The 24,456-nt window shown below is 39.8% G+C and overlaps 1 long non-coding RNA gene across 1 annotated transcript; it reads left to right on the plus strand.

Annotated features, from left to right (window-relative positions):
• Positions 1 to 5,394: 5,394 nt before the first annotated feature.
• LOC107132870 (uncharacterized) lies at positions 5,395 to 18,059 on the plus strand. Its single transcript, XR_003036881.2, has 2 exons — positions 5,395 to 10,903; positions 13,002 to 18,059. It is a non-coding gene; the product is annotated as an uncharacterized lncRNA (long non-coding RNA).
• Positions 18,060 to 24,456: the final 6,397 nt, after the last annotated feature.

A 24,456-nucleotide genomic window follows, 5' to 3' on the forward strand; every position in this document is an offset into this window, starting at 1 on the left:
TCTCTGAGGCTTATAAAGATAAGGCTTTTTTTTTTTTTTTTCCCAACAAGACTTCTTTTTTTAACAAGACACCTCAGACAATTTTTGAAAATGTAGAGTTGCTAGTCTTTTCATATTTGTATGTTTTTACATGTAGTCATTCTTCTTTGACTAGAATTTCTTTGGTTGCCTGATTAAATCTAAGCCAAGGACAAACAAGCAGATGATCTGATCATCTTTTCTAATGCTATGTGTGATCCAATCTTTTGGGGGGCAAGTTATAAAGTTTATTGTGTAAGGCAGCTGTGACCTACAGTCAGTTCTTGAATCATGTCCAGGTTGTTCTCAATAAGCACAGAAGGGGGACTCTTTCTAAAAACCAGCTTCTGAATCATTAAATTTTAGGTGACAGAACACCAAAGAAAGAGAAGTGAGAAAAACAGGATTTTCAAAGAACCTTGGGTTTGTCCACTTCTGTCTGTTGCTTGACTTGTCTGTAGCTAACAGTTGTACTACTCAGTTCAGTTCAGTTCAGTCGCTCAGTCATGTCCGACTCTTTGCGACCCCATGAATCTCAGCACGCCAGGCCTCCTTGTCCATCACCAACTCCCGGTTGTAGTACTAGAAAATTGGAAAATTGGATTTTAGAAAATTGGATTTTGTCCATTATTTTCAATGACAAGTATACCTTGTTATACTTGTTATTTCAGACAAAAGAACTCTTTAAAATACTTTTCTTTATTTAAATAAATTACAAATTCTCATTGTCAGAAGGAAAAACTGTCAGTTTATGTACATATGTTTGCACTCTTAATCTTCCTCAAATCCTACCCTTTAATAATGTTGGTGTGTATATTTCCATACTGTGTTATGTGTACAAACAAATATATTATCGTTATATTTTTTCTTCAAAACCAGGTCCCGGTCTATATTTATCATTCTGTAACTTATTCTTTCATGAATATAATTCTCTGCTTCTAATGGGGTTCCAAGTACTTCCTCACTGAAGAAAAAGGCACCAGATTTTATGGGGCTACTTATTTGCCCTACTTAGAAAAATTCTAATATTTAGCAATAAAAGTGTTACCCAAGTGCTGTACACTTGCAGACCTACTGCCTTTTTAGTTTTCTCATGTGTTATTGTTCAGTGTCCTACTCTTTGCAGCCCCATGGACTGCAGCACGCCAGGCTTCTCCATCCTTCACTATCTCTCAGAGTTTGCTCAGATTCTTGTCCATTGAGTCCATGATGCCATCCAACCATCTCATCCTCTGTCACCCCCTTCTCATGTCCTCAATCTTTCCCATCATCGAGATCTTTTCCAATGAGTTGGCTCTTCGCATAAGGTGGCCAAAGTATTGCAGCTTCAGCTTCAGCATCAGTCCTTCCTATGAATATTCAGGGTTGATTTCCTTTAGGATTGACCGGTTTGATCTCTTTGCTGTCGAAGGGACTCTCAGGAGTCTTCTCCAGCACCACAGTTTGAAAACATGAATTCTTTGTCATTCAGCCTTCTTTACAGTCCAACTCTCACATCCATACCTGACTGTTAGAGGAACCATGGCTTTGACCATATGGACCTTTGTTGGCAAAGTGATATCTCTGCTTTTTAATATGCTGTCTAGGTTTGTCATAGCTTTTCTTCCAAGGAGCAAGCATCTTTTAATTTCATGGCTGCAGTCACCTTCCTCAGTGATTCTGGAGCCCAAGAAAATAAAGTCTGTTACTGTTTCCATTGTTTTCCCCATTTATTTGCAATGAAATGAAGGGACTGGATGCCATGCTCTTTGTTTTTTGAACGTTGTGTTTTAAGCCAGCCTTTTCACTCTCCTCTTTCACTTTCATCAAGAGGCTCTTTAGTTCCTCTTTGCTTTCTGCCATAAGGGTGGTGTCATCTGCATGTCTGAGGTTATCGATATTTCTCCTGGCAGTCTTGATTCCAGCTTGTGCTTCATCCAGCCTGGCATTTTGTTCACTGTATTTTATTATTTTTTACTGTGAGGTCACTTCAGTGGGCTATTATTGGGGGAAATCTTGTGAGGCTTGACTAAGGATTTTGCCATACCGAGGAGCTTTGTCTTTTTTTCTCCTAGGTGCCTTAGGGACATATCCACGCTGGACCACTTTTAAGTTCATTTCTCTGTGTTGGGGTTACCTGCCCACAGAGGTAGTACAAGTGCAAATCCTAAACCCACATGGAAGTACGCTGGTTACGTGTTCTCAGAGGAGACATTTCCCATGGCAGAAGAGCTTCTTTATTTTCATCCTGGGCCAGGAAGTGAAATTTTTTTCTTGGACCAACCCTTCGCTGAGGGTGTATCCCTTCTGTGCCTGTAGAAAATATGAAGAGGGCTCAGTCCCAAATGCTACAAGTCCTTGTCCTCATGTGCCTTGCTTCAGGGACCAGAAACTTCTCCCTCTACTCTCCAGAGGTAGACCGAACTTGGGTGCATTTGTAGTGAAGTCAATACACACGTATGAGGATGTTTGTTAATAGTTTACCCATCATTTCTAAGTGTTTTACAGTGAAATGATTAGGTTATCTAGCCCATCAAAGGGCTGGAAATAAAATCCATACAGGCACCCATTCATTGCCTTTGCCAATAAGTTGCATTCTCATTTCCTTCTCTCATTTTGGTACAGTATTATCAAGGTACAACTGAAGTATGGTAAAATGCACATACTTGAACTTTACAATTTGATCAGTTTTGACATACTTATATAATTATGTAATCATCACAATCAAAACAATGAAACTTCCATCATTCTCAAAAGTTTCCTTGAGATCTTTGTGTCCTGTCTCTCTCTCTTGCCCTCCACCCCTTTCCCCAGAAAATCACTGATCTGCTTTCTGTCACTATAGAATACTTTGTGTTGTCTAGCATTCTGTATAAATGAAATTAAACAGTGTGTACCCTCTTTTGCCTGAATTTTTCATTCTTCATAATGAGTTTTAGGTTTATGTATATTGCTTCATGTCTAAATAGTTCTTTTCTGCTTTATTGCTGAGTTGTATTCTTCTATACAGATAAATAATGATTTGTTTATCCCGTTTACTTGTTGATGGACATTTGGGTTATTTCCAGTTTGGGGATATTATAAATAAATCTGTGAAGAACATTCATGTACAGGTCTTTGTGTGGACAGATGTCTTTGTTTCCTTTGGGTAAATGAAATGTGTTGGTCTTATGGTAGGTGAATGTTGTAGAAATTGCAAAAATGTATTCCAAACGAGTTGTACTATTTTACATTCTTATAAGTGACATAATGAGAGTTTCAGTTGCTTCATATCCCTACTATCATTTGGTGTGCTCCATCTTTTTAGTTTTAGCCAATTTAATGGATGTGTAGTGGTATCCTATTGTGGTCTTAATTTGAACTTCCTTGATGACTAAGAATGTTGAACACCTTTTAATGTGTTTATTGGCCATCTACCTATCTTCTTTGACAAAGTGTCTGTTCACATAGTTTGTCTATGGGTTGTTGGGCTTCTCATAATGCATTGTGAGAGTTTTTCTTTTTTAAAAATTTAATATAAAAGTCCTCTGATGAGTATTGTGAGTATTTTCTCCTAGTCCATGGCTTGCCTTTTCACTTTAATGGTGTCTTATGAGGAACAGACATCTGTAATATTAATCAAGTCCAGCTTTTTATTTTTTCTTTTATGGTTTGTGATTTTAGCATCCCATCTAAGAAATGTTTTCCTAATCCAAGGTTGTGAAGATCTTCTCCTATGCTTTCTTCTAGAAATATTATGGTTTTAGGTTTCCATGTAGATCAAATGACATATTCTGAGTTAATTTTTGGGATATAATGGGAGGTAAGGACAGATGTTCAATTTTCCAAACACATACTTTCAGTCTAGTACTATTCATTGAAATGATTTTCACTTCTGACTTGGCACCTTTGTAAAAAAATTGAAATATATATACATATATATATACACACACACACACACACACACACACACATATATGTTTGGATTCTATTCTAGTTCATTTATCTGTATGCCTATTTTTTCACCAGTATCAACTGCCTTGATTTTTGTAGCTTTACAGTAATTGCTGAAATCAGGTAGGGCAAGTCCTCTCAACTTTGCTTTGTCATTTTCATTCTTTTAAAATCCTTTGATTATTCTTAATCCTTTTCATTATTATTTAAATTTTATAATCAGCTTATCAATTTCTACCAAACAACAAAACCCTGCCAAAATTTTTATTGGTATCACATGGAATGTAGTTCACCATAGATGTATTACCATCTTAAAAATAGCCTTTCCATCCATAAATTTGCAGTATTTATCCATTTATTTAGGTCTTTTAAATTTTCTGAAGCAATGTTTTATAGTTTTTAGTATAAAGGTCTTAGTCATCTGTTGTTAGATTAATTCTATGCATTCTATGATTTTTGGTGATACTGTAAATAGAAGTGTGAAAATTTTATTTTCTAATTGTCTGCTGGTGATATATATATATAAGAATACAATTGGTATTCTATATTGACTGTAAGGGCTTCCCAGCTGGCGCAGTGGAAAAAGTGCCTAACAACGCAGGAGATGCAAGAGATGCTGGTTCAATCCCTGGGTCGGGAAGATCCCCTGGAGAAGGAAATGGCATCCCACTTCAGTATTCTTGCCTGGAAAATTCCATGGACAGAGGAGCCTGGCAGGCTGCAGTCCGTGGGGTTGCAAAGAGTCAGAATGATTGAGCACAACAATAACATTATTGACCTTAAACCCTGCTAAATTCATTTATTAGGTTTAGTAATTGCTTTGTAGAATTCCAATCTTAGACTTTTTGATATTGTCCTAAAGATCTGGAGTGTTGGAGAAGACTCTTGAGAGTCCCTTGGACTGCAAGGAGATCCAACCAGTCCATTCTAAAGGAGATCAGTCCTGGGTGTTCTTTGGAAGGAATGATGCTAAAGCTGAAACTCCAGTACTTTGGCCACCTCATGCGAAGAGTTACTCATTGGAAAAGACTGATGCTGGGAGGGACTGGGGGCAGGAGGAGAAGGGAAGACAGAGGATGAGATGTCTGGATGGCATCACCGACTCGATGGATGTGAGTCTGAGTGACCTCCGGGAGTTGGTGATGGACAGGAAGGCCTGGCGTGCTGCAATTCATTGGGTCGCAAAGAGTCAGACACGACTGAGCCACTGAACTGAAAGATCTGGAAACCTTGTTCATTTTTCCAATACTTTCTGTTTTTCAGTTTAGATGATTTCTATTGATCTATTTTCATTTTCCCTTGTTACCTATCTATTTTCTGCTATTTGGCCCATCTAGTGAATTCTAAAAAAAATTGGATATTGTATTTTTCAGTTTTAAAGTTTCCAGTTGGATTTTTTGTTTGTTTGCTTTTTTTTTTTTTTTCTTTTTTTGTACTTTCTGTTTCTTTACTGAGAATCTCTATCCATTCATTTCAAATGTATTTTCCTCATGGAGCATAGTTACAGTAGTTACTTGAAAGTCTCTGATCGTTTCAACATTTAACTGATCTTGAGGTTGGCATCTGTTGATTGTTTTCCCCTTGAGATCCGGTCATATTTTCCCGTTTCTTTGGTTGTCAAGTAATTTCAGATTGTATCCTGAACTTGTCAGAGTAATATTGCATAGGTTCGGAGTCTGTTTATAATCCTCAGGGGAATGTTGATGTTTTTGCTTTACCAGGCAGTTAATCTTGTTAGGCTCTGACCCTAAGTTCTTCTCACCTTTGTGGGCAGTGGTTTAACTCTCACTCATTTATATAAACCTTTGCTGTGGTGCTTTGGGTCTGTTGGGTACCTGCACAGTTCAAGGGTTAGTCTGACACTTAGGTTGGTGGTTCCTATCTCATTTAAATTCTCAGAGCCTTTGCTGATGTTGGTTTGAGTCGGTACCTTGCATACTTGACTCAAATGTTAGATTGAGCCAAGGGTTTCATACACAGAAGTGGGGGACCCCCTTTCTCTAGCTTTTTTCTCCTCTGAGGTTTCTCCTACTCACTTCACACCACAGGGTGATCATTTCCTGGTTTCTCTGGCTAGAAAGACGTTTTCTATTGGAATTTTAGCTGCCTATTCCACACATTGCTTTGAAACTGGGACCAATTCTTAGGATGAAGCTGCATGAGAAAAGGAAAAAATGGAAAGCACACCCATCCCCCCATCCAGCTGCTTTTGTTTACTTTCACAGTCCTCAGGTAGTTTTTTCTCCCCGTATTTTTGTCAGAGTTTTTAGTTGTAATTAGTAGGTGGACTCGGAGAAGGCAATGGCAACCCACTCCAGTGTTCTTGCCTGGAGAATCCCAGGGACAGAGGAGCCTGGTGGGCTGCCGTCTATGGGGTCGCACAGAGTCGGACTGAAGTGACAGCAGCAGCAGCAGCAGCAGTAGGTGGACTAGCTGCCATGGTAGAACCAGAATCCACTGACCTATTTATTTTTAATATGGATAGATTTCAAAGATGCAGCAGAATCCTGAAGGAAAGCCAATCATATGCTTCCCCCAAATTCCCCACCCGACTCTGAAAAACACACAAGGCTTTCTGTGTTCTGGTTTTTAAATCTCATGACATAGTAAAAGTCATTAAAAGCAAGGAAATACTTTACCTGGAAGAAGGTGTATTTAGGATTGGTATGGTCAGTTTTATTTTACTTTTTTCTAGGTGCAGACCTTTAATTTGTAGGATAGAAGGGAGCTATATAATTGTTTATTTCTTTGATTCTTTCCTTTGGGGCTGAGTGAAAAATAATTTTCTCTACACATGTGTATATTGCTTCAAAGGTAGCATAAAAGTGCCTTTTGTTTCCTTGAGTCATTTTGTTTAGTTTCAGACCTGTCACTTTTATTTATTTACCTGATCATCATATCTCTGACTATAATATAAATATAGTATATAATTACATTTTTGAAAATGGTTATTTACTTGTTGGCCCACAGTGGTTTTTTTGGAGCTGTTACAACCTATCTGTTAAACATAAGGAGTAGCAGCATGAAGCCCAGAGCTGATTCAGGTAATTATTTTAAGTTGAGGACCATTGCCCAGGTAAATAACAGCTGCTTTGGAATCATTACTGCTCAAGTGGTCAATGAATAATTTACCTTTCCTTTTAACTATAACAGATGAATATTTCGAGGTTACCAAAATATGAAAAAAGTCTTAAATATCACTAGTTCATCTAGCTGTTATATTTTAAGGGAATGTTATGCACAGATACTCGGAGAAGGCGATGGCACCCCACTCCAGTACTCTTGCCTGGAAAATCCCATGGATGGAGGAGCCTGGTGGGCTGCAATCCATGGGGTCGAGAAGAGTCAGACATGACTGAGCAACTCCACTTTCACTTTTCACTTTCATGCATTGGAGAAGGACATGGCAACCCACTCCAGTGTTCTTGCCTGGAGAATCCCAGGGACGGGGGAGCCTGGTGGGCTGCCGTCTATGGGGTCGCACAGAGTTGGACACGACTGAAGCGACTTAGCAGCAGCAGTAGCAACATCAAAATGATCAGAGTGTGAACTTGGTTTTGGTAAACAACCCTAAAATCTATTTATGTATCAAAAAACTATGCAAAATGTGTTAAGGCTTTACACTGGCAACTTGGGCAGGGAATCTTGCAAAAGCAACTTTTCCCCATGGGATTTTCTTTCTGAATGTATGTTCTTTACTTAAAAGAATGCTTCCCACATTTCTGGCTTTCTATAGGTTCTGACATTTAGTTCTGAGTATTGTATGTAGCCAGGACCAGGATAATGCAGAGGTCTATTTTTAAAACTGAAGGGGGCTTTTTTTCCATTGAAAATATTCTTTTATTATTACAAACACAGTGTATGTGTATTATAGAAAGTCTAAAAAATACAAATAAGCAAAAAGATAAGGCTATAAAAACATGATTTTTGTTATCCAGAGATGATTCCTGCCAACTCTTCATTGCATATCCGTCCAAATCCCCTTCCAATTACGCTTCTATGTATTTTTGTCCCTCTGTTGTTCAGTTACTAAGTTGTGTCTGATTCTTCAGAATGAGATTATACCTTTCATACTGTTTTGCCACTTGATTTTTAAAGACAAGGATCTCTACCTTCCCACGTGCAATAAATGCACTTTAATTTTGTCTAATATCCAGTTCACATTCATATTTCCCCAATTGTTTAAGGGAACTTTAAAAATTTTTAAAAATTCAAAAATCAATCTTTTATTTCTAGGGGTGTTATTCTAAATATTTGCCTCAATTTGTTGGATTCAGATGATTCATGGGAGGTCTATGGCAGGCCTGATAGTTGGCATTGATAATCATGTGGTCAATTTGGCTATAGATTAATTGATTCTGCTCACAGCTCTAGAGTTACCAAAACCAAAGATCAACCTGTGCTCTGGTGAATTGAGGGACTAAAATGACTCCCATTCTGTCAAGAAGTTCTTAATAAAATTGAGAAAATATACAATGTGAAAAATATAATAGTACTTAATATTTGTAGCATTTCACTTTCTTTTGTATTACTTTATATGATGCCTGATTAGGGTTTACCATGGGAGCAAGTTAGAACCTTTGGAAAGGACCCAGGTAATTTACTGACCATTAGAATGTATCCCATAAACAAGTTTTTTTTTTTTTTTTGAGTTTTGTCCCCTAAATGATATCACATGTCAGGAAAGAGTTACAGTTATTCCCAAAGAGCCAAAAGTAGTCCAAGGGAGGAACATTCTTTCACTGGAATCTCATCAGTTGATATTTAGAGGAAAGGATTTAGGAGGCTGAAAATATGGCTTGTTGCCTAAGATACACATATTTTACTCTTCAGAAACAAATTTCTGGAAGAGTATCACTGTAACATTTAGATAAATGTGCCTAATTTTCTTTTTGTCCTTACATCCAAGTTTTTAAATATAAAAGTTGAAAATCTACAAATTAAATGAAATTGAGAAAATAGAGAAAAAAGGAAAATTATCATTACTTTATCTTCCTACTCAATTATTAGTGTTTTGATGTTTCCTCCAAATATTTTTCCTATGCATATACCATAGCTACTAGCATATACATGTATACATATGTATACATATACACATATTTATATGAAAGTGCATACCATGCATATATTTATGTAAGTACTTGCATGTTCATTTTATATACATATAGTGTGTACTTATATTTTTATATACAAATAGATATATAAGTGGAGAAGGCAATGGCACCCCACTCCAGTACTCTTGCCTGGAAAACCCCATGGACAGAGGAGCCTGGTGGGCTGCAGTCCATGGGGTTGCTAAGAGTCGGACATGACTGAGTGACTTCCCTTTCACTTTTCACTGTCATGCGTTGGAGAAGGAAATGGCAACCCACTCCAGTGTTCTTGCCTGGAGAATCCCAGGGACAGGGGAGCCTAGTGGGCTGCCGTCTGTGGGGTCACACAGAGTTGGACACGACTGAAGTGACTTAGCAGCAGGAGCAGCAGCAGATATATAAGTATACATTATATGTGGGCTTCCCTGGTGACTCAGTGGTAAAGAACCCACCTACCAACGCAGAAGCCACTGGTTCAGTCCCTGGGTGGGGAAGATCTCCTGGAGAAGAAAATGGCAACTCAGTCTAGTATTCTTATCTGGGAGATCCCATGGACAGACAGAAGGGGCATGCAGTCTATGGGGGTGCAAAAGTCCGACATGACTTAGTGACTAAACAAGAACAAATACATTTTATGTACTAAGTACATAAACATATGTACTCAGCAATAGTGGAGCACTGTTCTCTGATTACTACAGCCTTTCTAATCAGCATTTGGTAACGGTTACATAGTGTCTTCTTCCAGTGTTCAATAATTTATTTAGCCCTTCCACTCATGATGGAAATATATTTTGTTCCTATTCAGAACCCAGTGTCTCCTAGCCCACCCACCAAGTGTGCCCGAGATGCTCCGTGGAGGGTTCTTCCTCCCCTTTCCCTCCGGATCTCAGGGCATGGCTCCAATATCCACATTCTAGAATGTTCCCTCAAGGAGCCTGATCTCGGGTCAAGCCTCATTTCCGCTCTTTCACTCTGCTCTACTCTGATGGACTTGACATTTTGAACTCTTCTTTCTCGTTCAGTCTGCCTTGCCAGGAAGTCGGACTCAAGTTCTGCGCTCTTCTCTGCCTCTTCCCAAATCTGTCTGCGTCTTCCCATCTAGTCCCGGGTTTATAACTCTCGCCTGGGCCAGAGTGCTCGGCCTCAGCTCACCATTGGATGGGAATGAAGGTGGCAGGGGAAGGTCACTGGATCTTTAGTTTGTGCCTATTATAAATGACTCTGGGATGAACATTTTTTCATAAAATTTCCCCTCATACTTAGGATTATTTTCTTAGGATAGAATCCCAGAAATGGAATTACTGAATTTAAAATTATGACTGTTTTTAAAGCTGCTAATATTTGTTATCAGCTGTTATAGCTAATATTTAATAACCATTTCTGAGACAATATCTCATCTAATTTTTATACCAGTTTTGTGCACCTCCCTATTGAGAAGACATATATGGTATGGGTAACACTACAGTGCATTGTTTTGGGCTGTCATCGTGGCATCATCTTTGTTTATTCTAATTTAAAAGGCAACAATAGGCTTTGTTAATGTGGTTGCTTAATTCAGGGCGTGGGGAGTAGGTATAGTAGCAGAATAGGTTCATCAAGTAATTTTATTTCTTTTAAAAAAGAACTGTGTTTTGGGTTTGTTTTTTTTTTTTTTTTGAGCATTATTCGTACAAAAGATCCTCAGACATGAAGACAAAATCTGTTTTAAACCACAAGAAAAGCAGGAGAGGGATCTTGGTTGATCAGGTATTTCAGCACCTAGTAGATGCCTAACTGTGTAGATATTGAGCTGTAATGTAGGCTTCACAAATGGAGGACAAGAGAAGGACCCTGTCTGCTTTGGTGTTTCCAGAGCCAGGATGCTCAGTGCTGGACACTTGGTAGGTGCTCAGAAAATGTTTGTAGAATGAATGAAAATTTTATCAGTTCGAATTTGGGTCATCAGTGAGTGACAGAAACCCCAAAATAATAGTGGCTTAAACTGGATAAGGGGTTCCCAGGAGAAGCTAGTGGTAAAGAACCCATCTGCAAATGCAGGAGACATAAGAGACTTGGGTTCAATCCCTGGGTCAGGAAGATCCCCTGGAGGAGGGCATGGCAACCTGCTCCAGTATTCTTGCCTGGGGAATCCATGGACAGAAGACCCTGGTGGGCTATAGTCCATAGGGTTGCAGAGTCGGACATGACTGAAGTGATTTGGCATGCACGCGAACTGGAAAAGTTTCTTTCTTACGTAAAATAAATCTAGAGAAAAGCAGTCCAGGCTGTTTAAGGAAGGTTCATAATATCAGGGCCCAGTTGCTTGTGTCTTATAACTTTGTATTCCTTGGCATGTTAACTTACTTTAGGGTCCCAACTCACTGTTTGAGCTCCGGCCATTGTATCAACATTTCTAAGAAAAAAGAAAAGAAGAGCATGCTCCCTCTCTTTAAATTGCGTACAGCCCTTTTACTTATGTCATATTGGCCAGAACTTAGTCACATTGTCAATTCTAGGGTGAGGAGGCGACGAAATGTGGGCTTTGTTTTGGGGGCTATATGCCTTAGGTAAAATCAGGAGCTCTGTTACTCTGGAAGAGGGAAAGAATGTATTTGGGGGACCACTAGCAGGATCTCTCATAGTGAACTTAAATCTTAGGAGGTGAAACTATGCATACATTAAATTTTAAATAATCACATAAAGCTTTTATATTATTGAAACCAAACAAATGGATTGATGGATGATATGAAGCACAGGGAGACCAACTGAAAGGATATAGTTGAGAACGGCATCATAGCTGAGGGGTGGGACTGGGTACACAGAGAGTGGTAGGCAGAACTGGAAGCTAGTCCAAGGGCAGCAGATGTTTTATATTAGGTAAAGGTGGTAAAAATACAAAAATAAAATCATGTTGCTGATGAATAAAATCTATCTACTTTTGATTGTGAAAAAAAGGTCATAGTAATACAGTTTCAAAATAAATATATTTTATTTAACGGGTACTTTTACTTCCTTGAAACAAATCTTTAAAGTCATGTTACTTGGACTTCCCCCTTCAAGCCTCCTGTGGTTCTTCTGTATTTAATCAGTGGTTCTCCAGGGCCTCAATTTTCTTTATAAGGCTCTTCTGTTCTTTTACGGGGCACAGAGCACTCAAGGAATCCTTGTGGCCAATGGAAATTTCTTCCAGAGTTAGGGCACCATAGTTCTCCCCCCTCCCTCCTCTGCCCCACTTCCCACACCAGTTCAACAACTGTTGTCTCCTAAGTTTCCAGTACAAAAAAAAGGGGAATGAAAAACTCTTCCACGTATTTACAGAGAGTTTCTTTCTCTTATTATTATTTTTTAAAAGCACACAGATAATACACATTCACCAAACAATGAGAAAACAGGGGTGAGCAAAAAGAAAAAAGTAATCTGTAATTCCAGTCTCCAGTGTTCGCCACAGTTCTTCTTTTTTTTAATTGAAATATAGTTGATTTACAATATTGTTTGTTTTTGGTGTACAACAAAGTGATTCAGTTATATATACACATATATATTCAGTTATATATATATTCAGATTCTTTTCCATTATAGGCTATTATAAGATATTGAATATAGTTCTCTGGGCTATACAGTCGGTGCTTGTTGTTTATCTATTTTATATACAGTAGTTTGTGTCTGCTAATCCCAAATTCCTAATTTGTCCCTCCCTACCCCTTCTCCCTTTGGTAGTCAAGTTTGTTTCCTTTGTCTGTGGATCTATCATGTTTTGTAGATAAATTCATTTGAATTATGTTTTAGATCCCATAAATGATATCTTTTAATATTTGTCTTTCTTTGAATAGTTCATATTTTGTTATTAAGCCCTAAGAGAAATTTTAACTCCTTAAAAATATATTTACATAACCATTTATTTTAAAAAAACACTAGCAAATTAATGTTTTATAATTTGCATTTCAATTTAATAATCTAGTGTGAACTTTGGTCAAGATATAACTGATCATTATTTTACAGCTGCCTAATATTTTATTGGGAAATTGTGGAAGGACCAATTTTCAGTGATTCGAAAAGCCTGTGTGCTGTGCTTTTCATCAGGAAGTTAGAACTGAGTGGGAGCAGAAGGCTTGAAAGAAGGTCATCAGCAAAGGTTAGTCATACCCTTGCCCGAGGCTGAAAGACTGAATCTGATACCTGGACAACTGGTGCCTCCCAGAGGAGGCTGTCTGGAGAGGTGGCTGTCAGTGGGGATTGGTATCGCTCAGAGCCTGGGGCTCCCCAAGGAAGCGGCCTGGAGCCCAGGTGAGAGCCTCTTTGAAGGCAGATGGCTCTCAAGCCAGCTGGTGTTTGCAGAAAACCCTCATCTGCCGGATGAGGACCTGTCGTTTCTCCAGTTGGTGTTGGAGAAAAAGAGCTCTGTGTAACTGCTGTAGTTTTAGAACTTCTTTAGCTGCTACCTCATTCCCGTTACCTCACCCCTCATTCCACAGTTGCTTGCATTCCGCTACCACTATCTGATGGCCACGGAGAGCAATGACTTCATGAGCTAGGTATGTGTGGCGCTTAAGCTTTCCCACTCAGGAGCCTTTTGAAATAAAACTCAGATTAGCTAACTGCTAGGACTGGATAATCGAGTACATTTTTTAATGGTGACATAATGACTTTTCTCAGTTATTTCCTATTGTTTGAAGGGGGTCATTATCTCTCTGTGAAGCCACATCTGATATGGAGGCTGAAGTGAATTGCTGAAATACAGGCCCTTACCTCTGAATGGTAAGAGCCCACCTGCCTCCATGTAATGGGCTTTGCACCATCAGGACACTGAATGGATGCTGGGCGCTTGCAGGCTGCCCTGATGTTGTGCATTAAGGTTATATTTCTTATAATATGAGAGCTACATCTGACATAGATTCTGTTCCACAAGAATAAATTTGTTCTTTCTTGAGAATAAATGACCTCGGGGATCGTTGGCTTTTAAGTGTTATAAATTTTTATGACATTATGAAAGGAATGGGGGCTATAGTAAGCCACTTAGTATTATATTTCCATTTTCTGGATAATGGATTAGATATAATGGCCCAGCAAATGTGAGTAGACTACAGAGAGACTAGAAATAGAATAGGACACAAAATATGCACAACAAAATCGCCTAAGAAAGTCAGGTTAGCTCTCCTCTGATATGACCAGTTGTTAAAATACAAAATACAAGGTAAATGCTGAGGAACAATGTTAATGATTGATGGGAAATTAAGTGAAAATAAAACCTGACTAAGTTCTTAGAGGACCCTAAAACTGGAATTTGGAAAAGGTAAAGGTAGCCAGAATAGCAGAGACTCAGGCTAGATATCAAACAGGAAACTGGGGAAGTGGATTGAGATAAAACCAGAAGATTCAGATGAGATGAATGCAGAGATGTGACCCTGAGGAAGAAAAAGGAGGAGAGAAATGCAGGAGGGAAGGAAAGAAAAAAGCAAGAAAGGAAGGAAGAGAAATAATTGCAAATATAATTTCTATGTGGAAATATAAATATTTCATAATGCTAAAGTGTTTTTCATCTAGGAGAGCAGGGGTTTGAAATGAATTCACATATTAAATAGGATTCTGCATGTTAAGAAGGATCATTTTTATTCTTTTTGATAGGAGAAATGGAAAGATAGTGAGAAAGATGCTTCATATTGCTAGGGGCTAATCTTTTTGCCTGGAAGCTGCTCTTACTCTTAGTAGTTACAGAGTTAAAATAAGTGGGCTTTTTTTGTTGTTTGTTTTGTTTTGTTTTTAGGGAAACTGAAGTCGAAGACAAAAGGAACCTTGTGATTTGGTAGTCAAGGCCATTGGCATAGGGCTACGTGTCCATGGGAGCTGGCATTCAGAGAAACAAAATACCTTGAGAAACAGATGGGGAAACAGCCAGAGAACCATAAAGCACTTTGCCGGACATCATATTGCTGAAAGTTGGCATAGCAAATTCTCTCACCATTTAAGCATTATGAAGGAGTTCAGTGACTCAGGGGCAAGTCATAGACTGACTGGCAGGAATTGACTGAAAGGATGTTCCAATGTTATATATTTGGATGTTGTCACTTTATGTCTGTCTCAGCCTCTGTTTCCACATCTGTAAAATGATGGCATTGAAATAGATGATTGTGGCCCTAGTGAGGGCTGGAAAGAGGGCTAGGGCTTTCACAGTTGGGAAAGTTGAGTGTTTTATCTAAGATAATAGTGAATCAGTCTTCTAGGCAAAGCTAACTAGGAGTACCAAATCTATAGGAGTCATGAGGCTTAAGTGGTGGTGGGTCAAAGATAGAAGAGTGAGTTTCTAGGACACAGTCTCCACACAGGGTCAAATGGCCAACTTTGGCATTTTGTTGTTAAGACCTTCTTTCTTGCCATGCTCTGTACCTGAGCCATGTCAGTCCTAAAGCAGCTATATATGGGAGCAGCTGTTAAATCCAGATACTGTATTTGTGAGAAAAGTTTGTAAGTATCAGAAAATATGGGAGCCAACCTAAACAATAAAAGAGAAGTGATTATTAGCAGGGGTGCTTGGCACCTTGGTAACAGACTCAAAGACTGGAAGGCTGTTGGGACTTTCCATCTCTGGTCTTTGTTCCTCTTGTGTCTCTACTTGGTCTGTTAGGCATAACCGCATTCTCATCAGCACTGTTAGTGCATAGCTGGGATATGGTGTCCAGTCCTGGACTTTACATCCCGAGGGTGCACATGAAGACTGTTCAAATAGGAATGATTAAAGAGCTAAAAAAAATTTAGCCCTGAGAGGAGATGCTAGAGAACCAGGGATAATTCATCAAGAAAAAGTCTGCTATTGGGCATAATGCAGTTATAAGGATATGATGGATTATTAGTGGAAGATGGTTGTGACTGATATTATTTGCCTTTACTAAGGATAAACTAAGAGGGGATAGACTCCAGTCACAACAAAGGGGATTCAGGCTGGATGAAAAATGGGGGGGTAAAAGCAATGGAGACTAGAGGCATTTTGATGACTTTCAAGGGAAGGCTGAGACCTCACCTCTAGCAGTTCTGACAAATAGGTGATTCTTATCTCTGTGGAATATTTGCTCTGTCTTCAGGCAATGAGATGACCTGGAAGGGCCTCCAGCCCTTCTTCATTTGCGGGGACAGATATTTGGTTGGGTCAGAGACGTTCTGATTTTTTTTTTTTTTTTCCTGCCATATCAGTGTCTGAGGGACTTCTTATGCACATTGGTATTGGCTCAGGCTTACAAGTTAAAACTGGACATGGAACAACAAACTGGTTCCAAATAGGAAAAGGAGTACATCAAGGCTGTATGTTGTCACCCTGCTTATTTAACTTATATGCAGAGTACATCATGAGAAACGCTGGGCTGGAGGAAGTACAAGCTGGAAACAAGATTGCCAAGAGAAATATCAATAACCTCAGATATGCAGAAGACATGACCCTTATGGCAGAAAGTGAAGAGGAACTAAAAAGCCTCTTGATGAAAGTGAAAGAGGAGAGTGAAAAAGTTGGCTTAAAGCTCACATTCAGAAAACTAAGATCATGGCATCTGGTCCCATCACTTCATGGCAAATAGATGGGGAAACAGTGGAAATAGTGGCTGACTTTATTTTTCTGGGCTCCAAAATCACTGTAGATGGTGATTGCAGCCATGAAATTAAAAGACGCTTACTCCTTGGAAGGGAAGTTATGACCAACCTAGACGGCATGTTCAAAAGCAGAGACATTACTTTGCCAACAAAGGTCTTTCTAGTCAAGGCTATGGTTTTTCCAGTGGTCATGTATGGAAGTGAGAGTTGGACAGTGAAGAAAGCTGAGCATGGAAGAATTGACGCTTTTGAACTGTGGTGTTGGAGAAGACTCTTGAGAGTCCCTTGGACTGCAAGGAGATCCAACCAGTCCATTGTAAAGGAGATCGGTCCTGGGTGTTCATTGGAAGGACTGATGTTGAAGCTGAAACTCCAGTACTTTGGCCACCTGATACAGAAAGCTGACTCATTTGAAAAGACCCTGATGCTGGGAAAGATTGAGGGCTGGAGGAGAAGGAGACGACAGAGGATGAGATGGTTGGATGGCATCATCAACTCAACAGACATGGGTTTGGGTGGACTCCGGGAGTTGGTGATGGACAGGGAGGCCTGGTGTGCTGCGGTTCATGGGGTTGCAAAGAGTGGGACATGACTAAGCGACTGAACTGTACCATTACATCGTCTTCTGTGTTCATTAGTCTCAAGTTGACAAAGTGTATTTACATTAGATTTGCAAATTTGAGATATATTTTTTGTTGGTTATTTAGAAAAATGAATTTATGTTAGGTTTGCAGCTTTGTCTAGCTGACACAGTGCATTTATGTTAGATTTGCAGTTTGGGGACATATTTATTGCTGTTTTTAGAAAATATTTAAATAATATGATGTCTAAGCTGCTTCTTGCCTTCGAAGCATCCAGTGGCTATTTCACAGATGTGAGTCTGAACTGATTATTTAGTTTTCAATCACATGATTTGGTTTTTCAAATAAAAATAATTAATATATGCCCTTCAACTGTAAAAGAAAAATAATTACAATTTTTTCCACTTAACTGCTTTAAACTCAACCGTTACCTCATTCAGGTACACGTGACTCAAGTAATTGAAAGCTGCTCAGCTCACAGTGTGAGAGCAGAGGCGGGGAGTCACATTTTGTAATGAGGTCCTTAAAACCAACTCTACGAGTTGGCTGTTTTACATGTTAAATGAAAATCTTCCGATGAAGCAAAAAGTCAGTTGAAACTTTCATTTAGTTTTTATCAGGAAAATGCACATTTCCCAGCTAAATGCACAGAAAAATTATAAGGACCGGGGAAGTGTTTTGGGTTGTTTCATGGCTAGAAAATCAATGGAATAAAACTCGCCCTCTTATTTTGATTCCTTTCCCTGGTGCATTCAGCCCTCAATTGCAAGTCCCTCTCTAGGTTGGTGGTATCTTTGACCAGCTGGAAGTGGTTTTAGTGCTGAACAGGACTCTTCTAATAATACGAAGCTGTCACAAAAAATAAGGCCTTGGAATAACAATAAACTACGTCTGCATCTGATAATTACACACAGAATTTGTATGCACCACACATTCTGACACTAATTGAGTGTCTTGCTTCCAGATGGATGTCAGTTTCAGTCATGCTATGATGCCTTCTCCCATAGACTACCAACTTCACCACTATTATAGTCCCTAATGATAGGAATTTCATATTGATCTCCAGTTATTACAGCCCCAAATGTTATATTTGGAATAATTTTGCATTGTTTCTCTGTAAGGTTTGGGTGAAATTACAAAGAACTGGGCTCAGGGGTCTGCTACCCAGCCTCCGTCACTCAGGTGCAGGGTACAAAGAACTGGGTTCAGGGGTCTGCTAGCCTTCCCCAGCCCCCATCATTCAGGTGCAGGGTGTCTTTGACGAGAACGCAGCCTGAGCCACAGCTGCTAACAAGGTCAGATGACAGTGGGCTAGGGAGGCTTACAGGCAACCCAGGCTACTGTAAACAGATTGTGGTGGATGCAGTGGGAATCCAGGGTGTGGAAAGCTGGCTTCTCTTTGAGTGGGGCAGGCAGTAGAAGGTCAGAGGAAAAGCCAAGGGCACAGTGAGGCCAGCAGAGTGGAATTCAGACACTTTTTGATAAACGGACTGATATGGGTTGGGGCCCCAACTGTTGCAGGAGCAATGTTCACCCAAATCCTTCACCCCAGGTTTCCTTGAAGTCCTTTATAAATGTTGCTGTTCTCATTAAGCAGGGCATTTCATCCTGATTTCAGATTATATCCCCAAGCACTAGTCTTGGAACCATTAGGTTTCTGAAAGATGAGATGTTATTTCAACAATAGCTCAAGGCAAAGACTGAGCTCCTGTCCTTCAGTGTTGATCCAGCCATGGAGCCCTTGGGTGCAAGGCCAGCCTAGATATTCTTCGTTCCCCTAATGGTGCTTAGGCTCTGCTTGCAGCTAGGTGGGCATCCCAAATCTAAGAGTAAGCAACTCAATTGGGTTGAGTGCACCTTCAGTGAGGGAAACACATACAGGTTCACTTAGACACAGCAAGCTCACCACATTACACTGAGGATGGCATTTATTCCCCTAACTGGTTAAAAGGAGAACTGCCTAAGATGATTGATCTACTCTGTAGACATTTTTGCAACAGATAGAAATAACTAGCACTTTCCACTGAGAGTAGGCAGTGTCCGAGTCCTATTACTGTACTGTGTTGGGCTATTCCTGTCCCTTGTCAGCTCTGGGGGCTTGGAGCACCCCCAGGCACAGAGTGGGATGGGAATGAGGGTGGGTGAGTATAAGATGACTGACAAAATTCTGAAGTACATATACTTAACTTTCATCTCTTCCTGACGTCCGTTTTTAGATTGGCTGAAGATAGATGGCTGAGCTTTGAGAGCGAGGACAATGGCAAAGAGAGCAGTCTTATTCTTTAAGTTTTTCTTTTCCTGTTGTTTGTTTGTTTGTTTTCATTACTTTGGCTGCCATGCGTGGCATGGAGGATCTTAGTTCCCTGAGCAGGGATTGAACCTGTCCCTGCTGCGTCAGGAGCTTAGAGCCTTAACCACTGGAACACTAGGGATGCCCCAGCAGTCTTGTTAAAAGGTGTTGGGGGGATGGTATTAGATGGCTTCAAGAAAGTTAAGTATTTGCTCCTAAATGTGGACTTGGAGCAGTGGACGTGGAGCCGTGTGTGGATGAGTGAGGGGTAAGTCAGCCCAGGACAAAGCACAGTCAATTACCGAGGCGGGTGAGGATTCACCCCTGCTGCCTGACTGATTCCTAGCGCCATGTGGTCTCTCCTTCTAAGTAGCTGACTGCATGTGCTCCCGTTTTGGAGCTGGCGAGAAGGTGTTTGCCGGAAGAAGATCCTGGGGAAGTCTCTACCCCAGGTTCTGGAATAAGCAGAAGACAGCCCTGCTCCCCAGCATAGTGACAGCTGAAAGTCACGAGGGAGCCTTCTGTTTGGGTGTCATGACCTTTCCTGTCACATCTCTGCATTGTGGCAGGCTGCTGGGGAGGAGATTGGTGTGACAGGCTCACCTTTCAGCATGCCTCAATCACACCACTTAGATTGCAGGCAGGAAGAGGCAGGAGAGAGAGGCGAGCTGGTCATGTTTCCTAAACACCCTCTTCTCTCCATCAGGACCAGGTCACAGAGGTCACCTGTCATGTGCGAACATCCTGACAATAAGGGGAGGCCTGTCCCTAATCCCTCGAGTGTGGCGTTTGCATGGGTTATTAAAGAAGGGGTGTTTATCTCACCTGGGCCATTGTCCACACACACACATCCCAAGCCCCCCTAACAAGCCCCTCAGCTAAGATGCCCGCCTCAGTGAGAATCCAGCCTTCACAGTGGGGAACTCTTGATTTTTAATTATGCCGGAAACCACTTTCTCTTCTCCTTCCTTTTAAAAATGATAAATGACTTAAGGAGAAGCAGACACAATTGTGTGTTTTCAGTATCGTGTAGGAGATTTGGAGGAAGAATTATGATGGGTTGAATTTGAATTTGCTTAGCTTTGACTAAGATAAATTGTCACTAAAATCATAAGTTTGCATATTTTCACAATCAAGCCCATTTCACTTTTGAAACTAGCTATTCTTTATAGGGTTTTTGTCAGCAACAGGGAAGAAATGGGACGATAATGATCAGATTAGAAAAATACCATTAAAAGCACTGAGACAGTTGATTTGCTGGGTTGAAATATTTGGTTAGGATGCTGTTCTCCTTGCTTTCCCTATAGCAGGAAGTGTGAGGAAACTGTTTCTGTGGCCACTGCTGTTGAAACTGAAATTATTCCTTGTCATAGCAAGCGCTATGATGTTCTACAAATAATGGAAATTGACCTTTGTTCACATCATTATACAAAATACATTTCTAAGTCATCTTCATAATGCCCAGATAAAGACAATGGACTTACTCTGGACAAAATTTTCCTAAAGATGATATATTTGTAATTAATTGTATGCATAGACCACCTCTGAAATAATATAGTAGAAACTGGTAACTTTGCCTCCCTCTGTGAAGAACAACTGGATGATTGGAAGGGTGGGCTATTATTTAATCATTTTAAAACTAGCCATTAGAATATTACCTATTAAAATGAAAACTTAAAAATTCTTTTAAATATTTTTCTTTACTGAAAAGTGGATACCATGCTGTGACTATGTGTGGTTGACCCATTGTATATATTCAGTCCCTCTGGCTTGAGTTGAAGACAGGCACAGAGATGTAGGCTCAGGCATGAAAGGAGTAACAGAAGCAAAATCTATCAGAATGATTGTCCCAGCACATCTCCCCGGAACATCTATGATTGTACTTGGCTGCATGCCGATGTTAATTTAAACGTGAATTTAAGATCAACCACCACTTATTATTTATCTTATAAATGTGTTCCTAGTAGGACAACATTTAGAAGTGTTGATAAAGGAAGTCACCCATAATCTAACTGCTCAGAAATCATTGTTGTTAACCTTTTAAAATATATCTGTATAGGCCCTTCTCTATGTTTATCTCTTTACATATGTGACTGTGTCTCTGTGTATGGCCACGTGTGACCATATCAACTAAATTCCCTCTAAGGACCAGGCAGATAACATAAATGTGTAAACTTAGAGAATGATGAGGATTATGCTAAACTGGAGAATTTACACCTAGCCTAAAAGTACTCAAAGTTGTAAAAATAGGCTGCCAAATGTAACAATCTGTAGGTGGGGTTTAGCTTGTAGGGCACTGGTTTGTTTCACAAGAGGTCACCAAGATGATTGTTTTCTTCTATATCCTTTCAGAGATATTCTCTGTGTGTGTGTGTGCATTTTATATGTGCACAGACACATGAACCCATTCCTTCCCGCTTTTTTTTGTTAAGCAAGTGGTAGCATGTCAGTTGCAGTTTTAACTCTAGACTCAGCTGAACCTTTTGGCTGCACTATCATCCTGTCTGTATTATCACTTGTTACCTCTCTTCTGATCTCCTCCTTCATTCTTTTTGATCTTCTTCTGGGGTGTAGGGGTTCAACCCTACTATAGTATATTTGCATTTCTTTTATGGTAAAAAATATCTTCACTTTATACCTTATATAATTTCATACCCTCTTCTCTTCACTTTAAATCTTAAATTGTACCAAGTTCCGTTTTATTTTCTTCCCCCTGCCTTGTTAGTATCACCATCACTCATCAGTTATGATTATCTTCAGATTCTATTAGCATGTTGTTATGCCTGCTGCAAAAATCCTATGACATGTTAAATAGCACTAAGCCTGAGGTTGACCCTTGGGTCACCCTATTAGACTCAACCACCTTCCCTAAATTGAATACTATGTCATCCATCATTGTATATTCTAAATGCTCTTGCCAACAGCTTTTAGCTATCAGGAGCTCCTTTCAGTATCTACCACCTGCTACCAACCCCCATCTAACCGTGTAACAAATTTAATGAAGAATCTTGTTCCACTAATAAGATTATTAGGCATGCTTCTGTTGACAGTGCACACATTGGCAGCTTTTCTTAAGAGCTTTTTAAAAAATTGCTTGGCTGCAGATAATTTGTATAAAAGAGCCATTTCTTCCAAAGCGCTTAGAGTGAACAAAGTGAATAGAACTGAGTTCTTATCTTGATTTGATTGATGTATCATCTTGATTTAACTACTGAGCCTTGATTTCCTTGTTGATAAAACAGGGTTAATAATATCCACTCCAGTTATGTCACGGGGTTATTGGAATAAACTTACAAAACAAATGCAAAAACGACCTTGTTAATTGCTATATGCGTTGATCCTTTTCCACTCTAGGGCTGCTCCACAGTAAGCTGAGAAAATCAGTAGCATTGGATTTACACTTAAGCTATTTTAAAATTGCAATTTCCCCTTGAAACTTCTTACTTTCCTTTAGCCTCTTCCCTAATACTCTTTATACAGCAGGTGACTTTGACCTGAGACTCTAGGCAAAAGCTTTCTCCATGTCAGTGTCAAACTCCAAAATCCTAACTTTCAGTCTTTCTTTCATGACTTCATTGAAGACGACAGACTCAGTCGTTCCTGCTGGTGCACCTTATCGTCTATTACCTGCCTTCTCTCACCTCGCTGACTTTGCTCTATCTTTCTTTTTAAAAAATATTTATTTATTTGTTTGACTCTGCTGGGTCTCAGTTGCAGCATGAGGGATCTTTAGTTGTGGCATTCAAACTCTCAGTTGTGGCAAGAGGGATCTAGTTCCCCAACTAGGGATCAAAACTCGGCCCACTGCATTGGGAGTGCAGAGTCTTAGCCACTGGATTGTCAGAAAAGTCCCTGATCTGTCTCTCTAAGGTATAATTTCCCTCCTCCTCTATTGGCTCCTTCTCTCCCTCAAGTGTACTCGTGTTTCTTTTTCTAAAATCCTTTCCTTAATGCAGCTCTTCCCTCAAGACTAGCACTCATTTTCTCTTTCTTATCTCACCACTATATATCTGTTCCTCACAGTCCCTTCCCACTCACTCTGGCCTTAGCTTCTTGCAGTCCATCCCTCCATAATGTCCTGTGGCATCTTGATGCCTTGAAAGCCACATTCTAATATTCAAACTTGCTAGTTTTAACTTAGTTCTCATCTTACTTGAATATTTTTAAACTTCATTTAACATTATTGGCAATAAAGCTTATTTGTTGTTCAGTTGCTCTGTGTCCAACTCTTTGTGACCCCATGGACTGTAGCATAGGACTGCCAGGCTTCCCTGTCCTTCACTATCTGCCAGAGTTTGCTCAAACTCAAGTCCATCGAGTCAGTGATGCCATCCAACCATCTCATCCTCTGTCACCCGTTCCCCTCCTGCCTTCAATCTTTCCCAGCACCAGGGTCTTATCCAATAAGTTGGCTCTTTGCATCAGGTGGCCAAAGTATTGGAACTTCAGTTTCACCATCAGTCCTTCCAATGAATATTCAGGGTTGATTGCCTTTAGGATTGACTGGTTTGATCTCCTTGCTGTCCAAGGGACTCTCAAGAGTCTTCTCTAGCACCAGTTTGAAAGCATCAACTCTTTGGCACTCTGCCTTCTTTATGGTCCAACTCTCACATCTCTACATGAATACTGGAAAAATCATAGCTTTGACTGTATGAACCTTTGTTGGCAAAGTGATGTCTCTGCTTTTTAATATGCTGTCTAGGTTTGTTATAGCTTTTATTCCAAGGGGTAAGCATCTTTTAATTTCTTGGCTCTAGTCACCATCTCCAGTGATTTTGGAGCCCAAGAAAATAAAGTCTGTCACTGTTTTCATTTTTTCCCCCCATCTATTTGTCATAAAGTGATGGGACTGGATGCCATGATCTTTGTTTTTTGAATGTTGAATTTTAAGCCAGCTTTTTCACTTTCCTCTTTCACCTTCATCAAGAGGTTCTTTAGTTCCTGTTTGCTTTCTGCCATTAGGACTGTATCATCTGCAAATCTGAAGTTATTGATATTCCTTCAAGCAATC

Source organism: Bos taurus, chromosome 10 (genome assembly GCF_002263795.3).
Source record: "Bos taurus isolate L1 Dominette 01449 registration number 42190680 breed Hereford chromosome 10, ARS-UCD2.0, whole genome shotgun sequence".
In the NCBI taxonomy this organism is placed as follows: domain Eukaryota; kingdom Metazoa; phylum Chordata; class Mammalia; order Artiodactyla; family Bovidae; genus Bos; species Bos taurus.